The sequence below is a fragment of the Herpailurus yagouaroundi genome, unplaced genomic scaffold (assembly GCF_014898765.1).
Source record: "Herpailurus yagouaroundi ecotype Mexico unplaced genomic scaffold, PumYag 164, whole genome shotgun sequence".
NCBI lineage: Eukaryota > Metazoa > Chordata > Mammalia > Carnivora > Felidae > Herpailurus > Herpailurus yagouaroundi.
Window position 1 is genome coordinate 1,229,517 of NW_024412405.1, and position 14,983 is coordinate 1,244,499.

General features: G+C 47.7%; 1 long non-coding RNA gene across 1 annotated transcript; it reads right to left on the minus strand.

Moving 5' to 3' along the window:
• Window positions 1-648: 648 nt before the first annotated feature.
• On the minus strand, window positions 649-13,669 carry LOC121037919 (uncharacterized). The gene is made up of 2 exons (XR_005794051.1): window positions 13,522-13,669; window positions 649-1,383 (listed from the first exon to the last, which is right to left on the minus strand). It is a non-coding gene; the product is annotated as an uncharacterized LOC121037919 (long non-coding RNA).
• Window positions 13,670-14,983: the final 1,314 nt, after the last annotated feature.

Consider the following 14,983-nt stretch of genomic DNA (forward strand, 5'->3'; position numbering starts at 1 on the left):
TTATTTATTCATAGCAAACTCTTATTGAATGGCAAAGTATCGATATTGGGTTATAGGTATTAGTAAAACGTGGCCTCTGCCCTCCAGGAGCTCACAGTCAAGGGATAAATCACAGGAGTGGTGGGGGAGGGGCGCTGTGTGCAAAGGCCACTCCTGGGCACCAGAGACCCCTTCCACAAGCTGACAGAAGCAGGAGCCACGGGAGGAGACACAATCAACCCGTTTCATAGAACAGGGGGCCCCAAGAAAAGAGAGTTTTCCAAGCGGCCGTGGCCCCATCTGGGGCGAGCTCGGGTCGGACGAGAAGTGAGCACAGGCTTCCAGCCTGGCTGCTGGGAGTGCACGGTGGCCTAGATGCCAGCAGAGAGGCTATCTGGAAGGATGGGAGCAGGATGCAAGCTGGGGAGTCTCCCAAACACCGACACCTCCGTTTCGAAGCCCGTCGGTGAGGCTTGGGCCTTAGAGGGAGTGCCCAGCTCAGCGATTCAACAGCTTCCTGGATAAGGACATTTGTAGTGTCCCGTGTGCTCATCACAACCTTACCAGGTACACACACAGGCCAGCTATTTTTATCCCCAGTTTCCATGGGGACGGTCCACCATAAACAAAGAGTGCCAAGTTAAAAAAAAAAAAAAAAAGCTTGCTGGCTCTCATTTTAGTTACATTTTGTATTTGTCTGGTTAAATATCAATGATCTACCCAAACATGTCAGGATGCCGGGGTCAGGAGTTTGAGATTTGCTTCATGGCAACATGGAGGGGGGTGGGTAGTGAGTCTCTGAGCGGGGGACGCTCTGGGCCAGGGCCGTGGAAGGAGGTGTGAGTCCCCCCACGGGCCCCGGCCCGGGGGGGGCATCTAGGGACACTGAACAGCAGGTGCATGTGGACAAGGAGCGTGCAGGTTCTTCTTCAGTGACAGGAGTCAGAGGTCACAGAGAAGAAGGGTGACCACGGGTCAGGTGAGTGCAACGCCCCCGAAGAAGAAAGGAGCAGCTGGAGCCTGAGAGCCTGAGGTCGGCTGGGGACGGGGTCCTTGGGGATGGGGGCGGGGCCAGGCGTCTTTCCGCTGCCCCGGGGGCTGAGGCTTTGACCGCATATCAGCATCACGTGGGGACATTTTAAAATCACCCTGCCCGGGCCCAAGCCCCGGAGGTCCTGATGGGGTTGGAGGGAACCCTTCAGGCCAGGGCCGAGAAGCAGGGGGCAAGGTGCTGGCCGGGACCTTGTCGGGGGTCGCTGTGAGGATCGTGTATGTGCACCCAGCGGGCACACCAGGACCTGGCTTTCTCTCCGTCTCTCGCGCCTCTGTCTCCATTATTGCAACGTCTTTTCTTCCATCTCCCGCATATTCTACGAGAAATGTCCTCGATGTCAATGTTGCGACCTGTGAGATCATTGCAAAAGAAAACCATTTTTTTAAACCATCATTTTATTTATTTTGCCAAAATTGCACTTTTGAGTCTATTGTTGGCAGAGACCGCAGCATCGTTTTGAAGCATTATCGCAGAGTCAACAGTGGCATTACGGAAACCTGATCTAAAACACTCTTCCTATCCTGCTTTGGTATTGATTTACTATCAGAAGACCACTTTCCGTTCATCTCGGCCAGATGGTAAGAGGAACGTGAGGTGGGTCGGATGCACATTTCCTGACAAGGTATTTCTCGTCCAACCTGAAGGGACAGACAACCTTTTCCTTTTGCCCGACACACCTTGTCGCATTTTTTTATGGAGGGAAAAGAGCATGAAACTGTTAAGAGACGGTAGGATTCTAAAGGATAAAAATAAATCCAAAGGACACATTTTGCCTATTTATGTGTTTCCTTCATTTTGTCCAGTTTTATAATTGATAAATGACCCTGTGTGAGTTCGAGGCGTACAATGGGTTGAGGTGATAGATGTCCATTTGAAATGTTCACCGCCTTACGGTCACTAAGCACATCGGCCACCTCGCACAGCTACCTTTTTTGTGTATGTGTGTATGGCAATAACATTTAAGACCTGCTGTCTCAGCGAAGTGCAAGTACTCAGTACAGTGTGTTAACTGTAACCGCCTTGTTGCACATTAGATCTCCAGAACTTAGTCACCTCGTAACTGAAAGTTTCTATCCCCTGGCCATCTCCCCGCTTCCCTCAGCCCCCGCCCCCCTGCAGACACTCATCTGCTCTCTGTTTCTACGAGTTGGGCTTTCTTGGGTTCCACAAACAAGTGAGATCATGCACTATTTCTCTCCTGCGTCCGACTTCTTTCACTTAGCATGACTTTCAGGTTCATTCATGCGTTTGCAAACGGCAGGGTTTCCTTCTTTCTCGTGGCTGAATCATATTCCTCTGTGAGTGTGCAGAGCACGTCATCTTTGTCCTTCGTCCTTCGATGGGGACTTAGGTTGTTTCCACGTCTTGACTGCTGTGAATAACGCTGAAGTGAATGAGAGCAGAGATCTCTTTGAGAGAGTGGTTTCGTTTCCGCTGGATGTACACCCAGCAGTGGGATTGCTGGATCCCATTAGACTTTTGCTTTGAAGATTTTGAGGACCCTGCACACTGGTTCCCATGGCGGCTGCACCAGTTTGCACTCCCACCAACCGTGCACGAGGGTCCCTTTCCTCCACATCCTCGCCAGCACTTGTCTCTTGTGTTTTTTATAACAGTCATTCAGTAGACGTGAGGTGGTATCTCCTCGGGCTTTGGGTTTGCATTTCCCTGACAATGAGCGGTGTTGAGCACCTTTTCATGCGTCTTCGGCATCTGGACGTCTCCTGTGGAGACGTATCTACTCGAGACCTTTGCCCACTTTCGAATCGGATGCTGATGCTTACCCCTTGCTAGTGAGCCACGTGAGTTCTCTACACTTTGGATGTTCACTGGTTATGCTGGGCTCACGAAACCCTCCCTTGTCTGCTGTTTTCTAGAGACAATTTTGTGATTCTTCTTCAAATGCGTGCTAAAGTTTTTCAGCAAAAGTATCTGGGTCTGGATGTTTCTGTTTTGGTAACCTTGGCAAGATGAATTCTTAAAAAAAGGTTATATACCTATTCAACCCATGTACTCCGTTTCAGCCGAATTTCGGTAGTTTGTGGTTTTCGAGGAGCTGGTCCCCTTCTCCCAAGTTTTCCTATGTAGGAGTGCAAGCTGCTCACAGCAATCCTTGTTTATCCCTTGACGGCCACCGGATCTGCAGTTGGGGCTTTTATTAGGTTTATACCTCATATTGGTGATTTGTGTATCCTCACAATCTTCCTCAGCCTTTCTAGAAGTTTACCAATTTTGTTGACGTTTTTGGAAGAACTAACCCGCTTTGCACTTCTTCGATTTTCCTGACGTTTCTTCTGTTCTCAGTTGTATCGATTTCTGCTTTTCTCATTATTATTTTCTTCATTTTCTTGCTTTGTATTTACTTCGGCCTTATTTTTCTAGTTTTTTCAACTGGGAACTTACAGCATCGATCTGAAACTGTCCCTCTTCTCCGATGTAAGCACTTGGCACGAGACGTTTCCCTGTCAGCGCTTTTCTGGCCGCATCCCACAGATGCTGATAAGCACAGGTTCCTCTTCATACAGCGTCACGTCTCTCCAAAATTTCCTTTCCAACTTCCTCTTTGGCTCGTGGGTTACTTACAGGTGTGGCGTCTAGTTTCCACACGGTGGGGACTTTTCTGTTCTCTCTCTGTTACTGATTTCCAGTTTGATTCCGTTATGGTCAGAGAACACGCTTTCAATTCTGTGGGACCTATAATCTGGGTTATTGGTTACCTCGGTGACTGAGACACTGCTGAGGGCGGGGCTCTGAAAACATTCGTGTGGTTCCGTCGGCTGCGGGTTTTCTGTCATTCTCAGGTATCCTTACCGACTTTCCATCTGGTAGAGCGTCTGTGTCACGGGGGAGGACGTCCCCGACTACAATTTTGGGTTTGGCCAGCTATGTTTTTAGCTCTGTCAGTTTTTGCTTCATATACTGTGAAACTCTGTTTCCTGGGGTCTGCGTTTTAGGATTATATACATTCTTGGTTGATTGATTCTTGTGTCACGAGGTGACGCCCCTTCCTGTCCTTAGTGATTTCTTCATTCTGTAGTCTACTTTATCTGCTGTTAACAGGCCTCTTTAAAATTAATGTTTGCATGATATATCGGTTTCCCTTCTGTTCTTTCCATCTACCTGTTAATTACATTTGACTTGAGCATCTTACAGACAGCACATAATGAACTGGGTTTTTATTTACTCTGATAATCTCTGCATTTAATCCAATTATAATACTCTGTATACAGGCCGCTTACATTTAAGGTCATTGTTGATGCATTAGGGCTTTGCTTTGCCATTTTATCATTTGGGTCTGCCTCTCCTGTTTCTTGTCCCTTTGTTTCTCTTTTCTTAGTTGGGTCACTTGAATATTTTTTAGAAACGAATTGTATTTTTAACATTTAAAAAATGTTTATTTTTTGGAGAGAGAGAGAGAAAGAGAGAGAGAGAGCGAGCGGGGAGGGGCAGAAAGAGAGGGAGACAGAGAATTCAAAGCAGGCTTTGTGCTGACAGCACAGAGCCCGATGCAGGGCTTGAACTCGTGAACGGTGAGATCATGGCCTGAGCCAAAGTCAGAGGCTCAAGGAACTGAGGCACCCAGGCGCCTCTGTTTTTAACATTTTTTACTGTGTCACTTTGTATGGTTTTCTTAGTGCTTGTTCTAGCGGTTACAGTATTCATACATATGGATACAATGCACATGCGCATGTGGATACAGTGTTACAGTGTAGGCATGGCTACAGTAAGCACGTACTTGGACACACGCACATTTTCTCTGGTACTGACAGCAGTTCTAGGACTTCAACTCAGGTGCTGAAATCTTGCCTCCGTTTAGATTCTTTTCCCATCTCCGTTAAGAAATTTTGATGCAGGGACGCCTGGGTGACTCAGCCGGTTAAGCGTCCAACTCCTGATTTTGGCTCGGGTCATGATCCCAGGGTGGTGGGATCAAGCCCCGAGTCAGGCTCCGTGTAGAAGTCTCTACGGAATTTGGAAGCAAGGTTTCTGGGACCTTGAGGAGCCAGCTGCCGTGAAGAGAAGGTCATTTACCGCCGTCTAGTAAAACCTCAGTCATGAGACCCTGCAGGTGCGTAGCAGGGGCCACATGCTTGGAGGATGATTGCCGACATATATTTGGGGGGTAGAGATCAAGGAGGTTTCCAAAGGGATTTTTAGATGTTAGAGAAGATTCATGGGATCCTGGGGGGTTGGGACAATGTCAAGCTAAGGTTGCCTTTAACCCTCAGCAAAGTGTCATCATTGAGGCAGCTGAGCTACCTGGGAGAAGGTCCCTCTGTCCAGGTGTAAGGAAATTTAATTTTTTTCTTCTGCTTTTGTTCTCCACATCAAATACAATTGTCTTAAGTCTTTTATTTACATGTGTTGAATTCCACCATTAGACGGTGTTACAATTTTTGCTTTAGCCATCAAAAATTAAAGAACTCTATGGAGTAAAGGATAGTTTATTATATTTACCCCGGTTATTACCATTACTATTATCATCCTGCTTTTCATACTGAAATTCTGTCTTCTTTGGTCATTTTCTTTTCATTTGGAGAGTTTCCTTCAGCCATTCCTTAAGACTGGGTCTGCTGCTGCTAATTTCCCTGAGTTTTCCTTTATCTGAGAATGTTTTTATTTCCCCTTCATTCTTGAAGGATAGTTTTGCCAGGTATAAAGTATTAAATAACAAACATTCAACCGAGTACATTTGAGACCTAACTGGCTTTATTAAATGTTTCATGAATCGTCAGTAGCCCATCTAGTTCTGGGGAATTGTACAAATGGAAGGTTTTTATGGAAGGAGGGTAGGGCAGGGAAGTTATTAGCAAAAGGAAAGGATAATTCCAGGCACGGTCTGTTTCTAGGGCGAAGAAGGCACACGGGTGACCTCATCTTCCCTTGAGGGGACAGAGAGGCCCAGGTGGCCAGTGCCCATCAGAAAATTCCTGACCAAGACTCCACTCTGGGGAGGTTGGAAGTGCAGTCACATTAGGTATTGAGCCCTGGTTTGGGGATTTGGCCTAAGTGGCGCCATTTTGGATCTGTGGTTTTCTCTGTAACAATTGTGGTTGAGAGTTTGCTCTCTCCTGGCCCTTCCTTCCTCTTGGCCTCCATGGTTTCAGACAGGACATCGATTGTCCCTCACATCGGGTTTTTTTGTAATAGGTTACGCATCATTTCTCCTTTGTCTTTTGTTTGAAGAGGTTTTATTTTTATGTGTCTTGGTGTGGACTTTTTTTTTAAGTTTATCCTGATTAGCGTTCACTTAGATTCTTTTTTTTTTTTTTTTTTTTTTAGTTTTTGATCTGTTACCTTTATTTTTTTAACTTTGCCTTCCAAGTTTAACGTTTTAAAAATTATTTTATCTTTTTTAATGTTTATTTATTTTTGAGAGAGAGCAAGCACGAGCAGGAGAGGGGCAGAGAGGGGGGACAGAGGATCTCAAGCAGGCCCCACGCTGACGGCAGAGCACCTGATGTGGGGCTCAAGCTCACGAACTGTGAGGTCATGATCTGAGCCAAAGTCAGACGCTTAACCGACTGAGCCACGCAGGCACCCCCTCTTTATTTTCTGCAGTCTCTTTTCTCTCTGTCGCTCAGGTGGGGGACATGATCTTGATCCGTCCTCAAGTTCACTGACACGGTGCCACCACTGAGCTCCGCCAACCTTCTTTCACTTCTGTTGTTATATTTTTCAATCCTGTAATTCCTACTTGGTCCTTTTTTGTCACTTCTCTCTTTGTCAAGGTTTTCTGTGTTTTCATTTGTTTCAATCTTCCGTAATTGCATCCGGAAGCATTTTTATTATGGTTGCTTTACAAACCTTGCCAGACAATTTTACTGTCGGATTGATTTTGGTGCTCACGTGAGTCTGTTAGCTGGGACCAAGGATTGGAACCAAGGGCCTGTGAGGAAGCCCCCAGGACATTCCGAACTTACCTTCAGCTCATTATAACACTAAGATCTCCTCCTAGCGGAGGAGTTTTCCATGAGTTTTTGAAATACGATGTGTGTGCCAGCATACAGACAAGCTCCCCACCCCCACCTCGGACGCTGAATGCAAACCTTCTGTACAAACCCCACGGGGAGACAGCGCTTTGAGAGCCTCCTTACTCGTAACAAATAATGAAAAGTTCTTGGCTTCTGGGGCACATGGGTGGCTCAGTTGGTTGAGCGTCTGACTCTTGATTTCAGCCCAGGTCATGATCTCACAGTTCATGGGATCCAGTCCCTTGTTGGGCTCTGTGCTGACAGCAAGGAGCCTGCCTGAGATTCTCCGTTTACCTCTCTCTGCCCCTCCCCCGTTTGCTCTCTACCTCTCTCAAAAAATAAATAAACTTAAAAATAAATGTTCTTTGCATTTAGGGGCACCTGGGTGGTTCCGTCGGTTAAACATCCAACTTTGGCTCAGGTCATGATCTCACGTTTCGTGAGTTCGAGCCTCGCGTCGGGCTCTGTGCTGACAGCTTGGAGCCTGGAGCCTGTTTGGATTCTGTGTCCCCCACTCTCTCTGCCCCTCCTCTGCTCATGTTCTGTCTCTGTCTCTCAAAAATAAGTAAACATTAAAAAAAACTTTTTAAAAGGATTATTCACCATGACTAAGTGGGATTTATCCCTGGGCTGCAGGGCTGGTTCAATACCCACAAGTCAATCAGTGTGATGCATCGTGTCAATAAAAGGACAAGAATCACATGATCCTCTCAATACGTTCTCTCCCTTTTTAAAACTCATGCTGTATTTTCCCTGCTTCCTGTCATGACAAGTGACTTCCACGTGTATTCTGTGCATTTTCCATATTCTGTAAGGAGATTCTCGATCCCATTCAAGCCTCCCATTCGCTCTGTTTGGCTCAGCGTGTGGGGCCCGCCCACTTTTGCCAGCTGTCATTCCAACGCCAGTTTAGTGGGGGGGGGGCTCTCTCAATGCGGCTGAGGTCTGCTCCTCATTCAGCAAGGTTCAAAATCTTAGTAAATGAAAACTCGGTATGGACATGAACTTCATACCCCGTGTGTGCGGGTGGAACGCACCAAGACTCAGTCAAAGTGGTGACCGGCCTCACAGTGGTCCTTCCTGCGGCCAGGAGGAGAAAGGGCCAGAGGGCTGGCCAGCCCGACCTAATGCCGGCTGGCGGCCGTTTGCAGGTGTGAGGTCTCTGTGCCCGCTGGGTTAGGATGTGTCTGTCCATCTCAATCATGTTCTCTGGCATCTGAGAGGTGTTTGTTCAGTGGCCAGAGCTGGATTCAGAGTTAGGGTCTCCCCTGTGAAGCCGGAATGTTCTCTCCCGGAAGGAAAATGCATAGCAACAGAATCCTAATTAATGCACTGATTCCTTAATGTGACACATGTACGACGTGGTTACAGCACGTTTATGTCAGATGTGCGACCTCAGCAGTGACTCACACTCCAAGGGGACAGTGACACCCCAGAGAGCGGTTTCTGCATCGCGTAGACAGAACTATGTGGGCAGGCCTTGGCTCGTGGATTACTACTACTGAAGTAATTGTATATATTTAGACCTTCTGCTACTTTTCAATTTATCTCTGATAAGATTTCAATACATGAAACAATACAATATTCACACACCTGTAATGCTGAACTAGGCTTCCTCTTCAGATAGATTCAGGGTAATGAAATGAGTCTCCCCTGCAGCCTTTTGTGTAATCCGGAAAAAAGAAATCAAACTTAGAAACCCACTAGTAGACATTCTGTAACCACTTTTATGCCATGGTTTGCAAAGGCTCACCAAGTACCTGCATTGTTAAACATTGACTTATTGAAGCCTTTCAAAACCTTGCAGAGGAAGTGCATGTGCTCCTTCTGTTTTAAGGCGGAGAAGCCTGGAGGTGGGAGAGCGAGCCTGCCCAGAGCCACGGGGCGGTGGGAGGTTTGAGCACAGGCTTTCCGGAGAAATCCGCCGCACACTTGGCTGCGTCCTCCTCTCTCCTCCATCACGAGCGGATCGGCCTTGCGAGCCTTCTGAAAACGAGACGGGTTGTCGTGACAGCAGCTTTTCTCAGTGAGGCAAAGACTGAGGGCCAGGGCGGGGGCCAGCGGTACACCTGCCGCGACACCAGGGGTTCAGCGCACCTGCCCGTCCCTGTCTCCGCTGCAGTTCGGCGCTCTGGCCGGCAGAGGGCAGCACGAGGCCGGCTCCGGGCCGCCCCTGGCCTGCTCTCCCGGGTCACCTGCGGCAGCGCATCTGGGGCCCAGCGGGGCAAGTGTCCGGGCGCCAGGAAGTCGTGCGGGGCCCAGCGCAGGCAGCAGACAGCACGGGGAGCCCTTTCCTCTCCCTCCCCGTCCCCGGCCTTTACGGAGGGAGGTGAGGTCGTTCTGAACCGCTTCTTCCATCTGGCTACACTCGTCACTGTGGGAGTGAGTGTTTCTGCGCTGAACGCCGTCTTCAGAAGCTCTTCTGGCCAGAATCCCAGGTGGTTTCCTGAGGTGACGGATCACCAGGAGGGAAGGTGTGGCTGCTCAGTAGGTGAAGTGCCCACTCTGGACTGCGGCTCCGGTCATGATCTTACGGTTGGTGGGTTCCAGCCCCGTGTGGGGCAGTGACATCTCGGAGCCTGCTTGGGATTCTGTGTCTCCCTCTCTCTCTGCCCCTCCCCTGCACGTGCTCTCTCTCTCTCTCAAAAATAAACAAAACTTTGAAATTAATAAATAATAATAATAAAGAATTACAAAGAAACTGACATTTCCATGCAACACACCAGAGACTTCGGGGAGGGAAACAGGGCCCCTTTGGGAAGCAAAAGAAATGTTATTTTCCAAAAGACAGCTTTGAGACATGATAAAAGATTTTAGGAGACGATTTTATATTAGGTTCTTTGTCTCCTAGTTTTTAAGTAGTGCTAAAATAAGAAGTATGAATGCATTTTATAGAGCATTATTATTCAAATAAGGATTAAAAAATTTTTTTAATGTTTATTTATTTTTGAGACAGAGACAGAGCGTGAGCAGGGGAGGGTCAGAGAGAGAGGGAGACACAGAATCCAAAGCAGCTCCAGGCTCTGAGCTGTCAGCACAGAGCCCGACAACGGGCTCAAACTCAGGCACTGTGAGATCATGACCTGAGCTGAAGTCGGACGCTCAACTGACTGAGCCACCCAGGTGCCCCTAACCTTTAAAAAAAATTTAAAAAAAAAAAATTTTTTTTTTCTTTTTTTTTTTTTCAACGTTTATTTTTATTTTTGGGACAGAGAGAGACAGAGCATGAATGGGCGAGGGGCAGAGAGAGAGGGAGACACAGAAGTGGAAACAGGCTCCAGGCTCTGAGCCATCAGCCCAGAGCCCGACGCGGGGCTCGAACTCACGGACCGCGAGATCGTGACCTGGCTGAAGTCGGACGCTTAACCGACTGCGCCACCCAGGCGCCCCCAAAATTTTTTTTTTCAACGTTTATTTATTTTTGGGACAGAGAGAGACAGAGCATGAACGGGGGAGGGGCAGAGAGAGAGGGAGACACAGAATCGGAAACAGGCTCCAGGCTCCGAGCCCTCAGCCCAGAGCCTGACGCGGGGCTCGAACTCACGGACTGCGAGATGGTGACCTGGCTGAAGTCGGATGCTTAACCGACTGCACCACCCAGGCGCCCCACCTTTTAAAAATTTTTTAATGTTTATCATTTTTTTTTTGAGAGACCGAGAGAGAGGGAGAGAGAGAGAGAGAGGGAGGCAGAACATGAGCGGGGGAGGGGCAGAGAGAGAGGGAGACACAGAATCCAAAGCAGGCTCCAGGCTCTGAGCTGTCAGCACAGAGCCTGATTTGGGGCTCGAACTCACAGACCATGAGATCATGACCTGAGCCAACGTCGGACGCTCAACCGACTGAGCCACCCAGGCGCCCCTCAAATAAGGATTTTAAAGTTAAATTCCAGTTGGTCACTTAAATTCCTATTACAAAGGTATGATTGGTTCGTGAGCTACAGCATGAAGACCGTCGGCTTGTAAGACTCCTGAGTTCGAGCCTCTGGCCGTTTACCGCTGTGTGAACTCAGGGAAGGCACACAACTTCTTGGAGCCTCAGTCTCCTTATTTCTAAGGGGGATCATAGTTCCTGCGTCGGGGAGGTTTGCCGAGAAAAAGGCTCATCGATAACTTTTCGTTGTGACAGAAATATAGTCCAAGGCAGCTGCACAATGTTTATGAGTTTCGTTAGTGTAGTGTTTTATCCTGTGCTGCGCACGGTGACCAGGAAGCCACAGTCTAGGGTATTTCCGTGCCTTTCCACAGTCACACAGACGGCCGACGGCAGAGCTGGGATCCACATCTCTGTTCCCCCGGCTCCCAAGCCCATCCCTTCGTCCCCCGGCTCCCAAGCCCGTCCCTTTGTCCCCTGGCTCCCAAGCCCGTCCCTTCCTACCTCACGGTACTGCCCTGTCGCCTTTGTGAAGAGTCATGTGGAAGCAGGAAGACTGCAGTCGTCCCTAAATCATACTAACTCTTAATAGGATTGGCTAAATGAGAAATTCAGCTTCAAGGAAACGTTTTTGGAAAAGACTTAGGGCAATTGTTCAATCCAAATTCGTGGCTTTACAACTGGGCTTCACCAGTGATTTGGGTCCAAAGCTGTTTTAAAACGGGCTTAATGTTGTTCATATGTAATCAAGAAAAAGTTGAAAACAAAATGGATGTCCAAGAATATGAAGAGGGAAGTTAGTGACATAAATTGGATACACCCATCAGGACAGGGTATTATGCAGACTATAATAGGCTGTAGCCTATCTGGTGATGTAGATTCTACACATGGAACGGAAGAAATAGAATGCTGAAAGGGATAGGAGGTCACAGAAGAGTGTGTGCAGATCCAGGTGTGTGTTCCCACGCGCACACAGAGAAGGCCGGGCACGTGGATACTAAACCACCAGCGGTGGCCACCCCTGTGGGTGCAGTTATGCCCGACTGTTACCCTTTAGGTGGTTTTTAGGGGCTTCTCAATTTTTCAAGGTACATTTGTTATCTTGGGAACAGAAAAAGCTAATTATTTTTTATCATTTAAGTACACGTGATATACAGTATAATAGTTTCAGGTGCACAACCATCCTGCACTTTATACAATGCTCGCCACAGGAGGTGCGGTGACCATCTGGCTCCTTACGACATCATTACGATATTATCGACTACGTTCCCTGCCCCCCAGGCGCCCCTTGACTTGCTTGTCATGGAAGTTTAATTGGAAGTTTGTACCCATGAGTCCTCTTCACCCCCCCTCCCCCCGCTTGTCCCTCACCTGTCTTCCCTCTGCATCTGCCATTTTTTTTCTCTGTACTTAGGAGTCTTTCTGGTTTTTGTTTGTTCATTGGTTTTGTCTTTTAGGTTCCACATATAACTGAGATCATATTTATCTTTTCTCTGACTTATTTCACTCAACACAATACCCTCTAGCTCTATCCATGTTATCACAACAGCAAGATCTCATCCTTTTTTAAGGCCTAGTAATATTCCATTGTACATATAGCATACCTTCTTTAGCCATCCGTCTATCCATGGACAACTGGGCTGCTTCCATATCTTGGCCTTTATAAATAATGTATGTATCTTCTCGAATTAGTGTTTCTGCATTCTTTGGGTAAACACCAGTAATGGAGTCCTGGGTCACATGATAATTTTATTTTTAACTTTTTGAAGACCCTGCACACTGATCTCCACAGTGGCTTCAGCAGTTTGCAGGAGAGTCCCTTTTTCTCCACATCCTTGTCAACTCATTATCTCTAGTCTTTCGATCTTAGCCATTCTGACCGGTGTGAGGTGGCATCTCATTGTGGTTTGATTTGCATTTCCCTGATGATGAGTGATGGGGAGCATGTTTTCATGTCTATGTTGGCCATCTGGATGTCTTCTCTGGAGAAGTGTCTATTTAGGTTCTCTGCCCATTTTTCAATCAGATTATTTGTTTTGTTGTTGTTGTTTGGCTTTTTGGGGGGTATTGGGTTGTATAAGTTCTTTATATATTTTGGATACTAACCCTTTATTGGATATGTCATTTGCAAATATCTTCTCCCATCCATAGGCTGTCTTTTCATTTTGTTGATGGTTTCCTTCACTGTGCAAATGCTTCCTATTTTGGTCTAGTCCCAATAGCTTATTTTTGCCTTTAATTTAATTAGTTAATTAATTAAGTGAATTTAAAATTAATTTTTAGAGAGTCATGTGTATAAAATATTGCCAATAAAATAAAAATATACGGAGACAGTTTCCCAGACTAAAAAGAAAAGTTAGGAATGTAGGAAGACTGAACTGAAACAAAAGGTCTTAGTGCCCATCGTGGGGTGGGGGGGTGGGGGGAGGGTAGCACCCATCACTGAGGGGCGGGAGGGCCTAACAAGGTTCCACGGGAATTAGAGCAGAGCATTGGAATTGGACTGGGTTTTTTTTCTCACAGGAAGGTGGTAACTCCTATTTGTTTGTCACTAAAAGGCTTTCTGGAATTCTGGAAATAGAGCTCAAGCAGTGGGCTGTTTACCTGGAAATGTGCTGTGGGACCCCAGGGGGAAGCACTCACCTGAACAGAGAAGGTAGCCAGTTTTCCGGCTGAAATCTCTTGGGATGTCGTCCTGGAACCACATGAATGCGCGAATGCTGTGCCAGCCGAGCCGACCTCCCATCTCCTCCTCCTCACCCGCTTCCTTCTTCCTTCCTGCTGTTTGCATGGCCTTGACCCCATTCTGTAAACCGAAGATAAAAAAGTTAAGTGTGATCAAGTTGTGGATGTCGTTAGCATTTAGGATTGTTACGTTGAATTCTCCATAGCTTCTGAATTTTAAGAACAAAGCAAAACAAATCTGCCAAATATAGAGAATTAGGAATTAAATGTGGGGAATAAGCTTAGGAACAAGGCATGAAGAATTACAAAGCCACAGGATGAACACACCCATGTTTGGGTAAACGGGGCAAAGGCCCCCCAAGTGTAGGACAAAGGTATAGGGATAAGGAATCTCAGGATGAAAGCATCCAAGATGAGGTAAGCAAGGTTAGGTATTCAGGGTGGAAATGCCCCCAACTTAGTACCATAGCAGGAAGCTGTTTTCACAGGAGGGAAGGACCACGAGAGGTAAATAGGTAAATAGGGCTACAGACTGCAGCTGGGCCAAGCTGCCCTGAGCGGAGCTAAGTAGCAGAAGAAGGGTGCCTTGTTGACCCTGAGGTAGCTTGCCCTGTCTTGTCCCCTAGGTCAGTTCAGGTAAACAGAGGTGCCGCCTCACATCTGCTGCAAACAACCTTCTGCCCACTTTGTTTTGTACTGACCCAAACCCCTAGCACCGCATAACTTCAAAACCGCTTTCCCTCACACCCATGAGCTAATGTTCAAGATTTCATGGTCTCTTTGTGCACGTCCATCAAGCTTGTGAGCCTTCTGATCCGGAGCGAGGACCCTTGCTTGGGGCTCTTGTCTCCTCCAGGACATTAGCCTCTCTCACGTGTTTAATCCTGCATCCGCTCTCTTGCTGGACGAGACAGAACTCCAGACCCAGAGTCTATGACAATTAAATAAAATTGTCGGGAGAGAACAAAGACCCGGTTCTAGACGGAGCCAACGCTGGCGCACCCCACTTTTAACACGGGGACAATGACACAGCAGTCCTCGGGTTCCTGGTGACGGGGGAGCCGCAGAAGGACAGTGAGGCGAGGTCACATCTCGTGGCACACGATCATTGGCCGCTTTTAACTGGGTCAGAAATTAATAAGCGACTGCAGTTTTGTTTTTCAGGTTAGAGAGAGGCGGGAGCAGTTGGGCGACTCGAGCTGGCCAGCAGGAGAGCGGCCACACCACCCTGTCCTCGGCCCGGCCGTCTTCCCACGCTGACCGCGGTGCCGCTGTACCGAGGGCGCACACACAGCGACACTCGGCACGCAGCTCTGATGCGGTCCTCTCACGTCTGCGTCACACGCCCAGTGTTAAATGCTAGCGAGGAACCGTGCAAGGAGTTGTTTGTGCAAACTGAAGTGTGTAAAACCCAGGACGG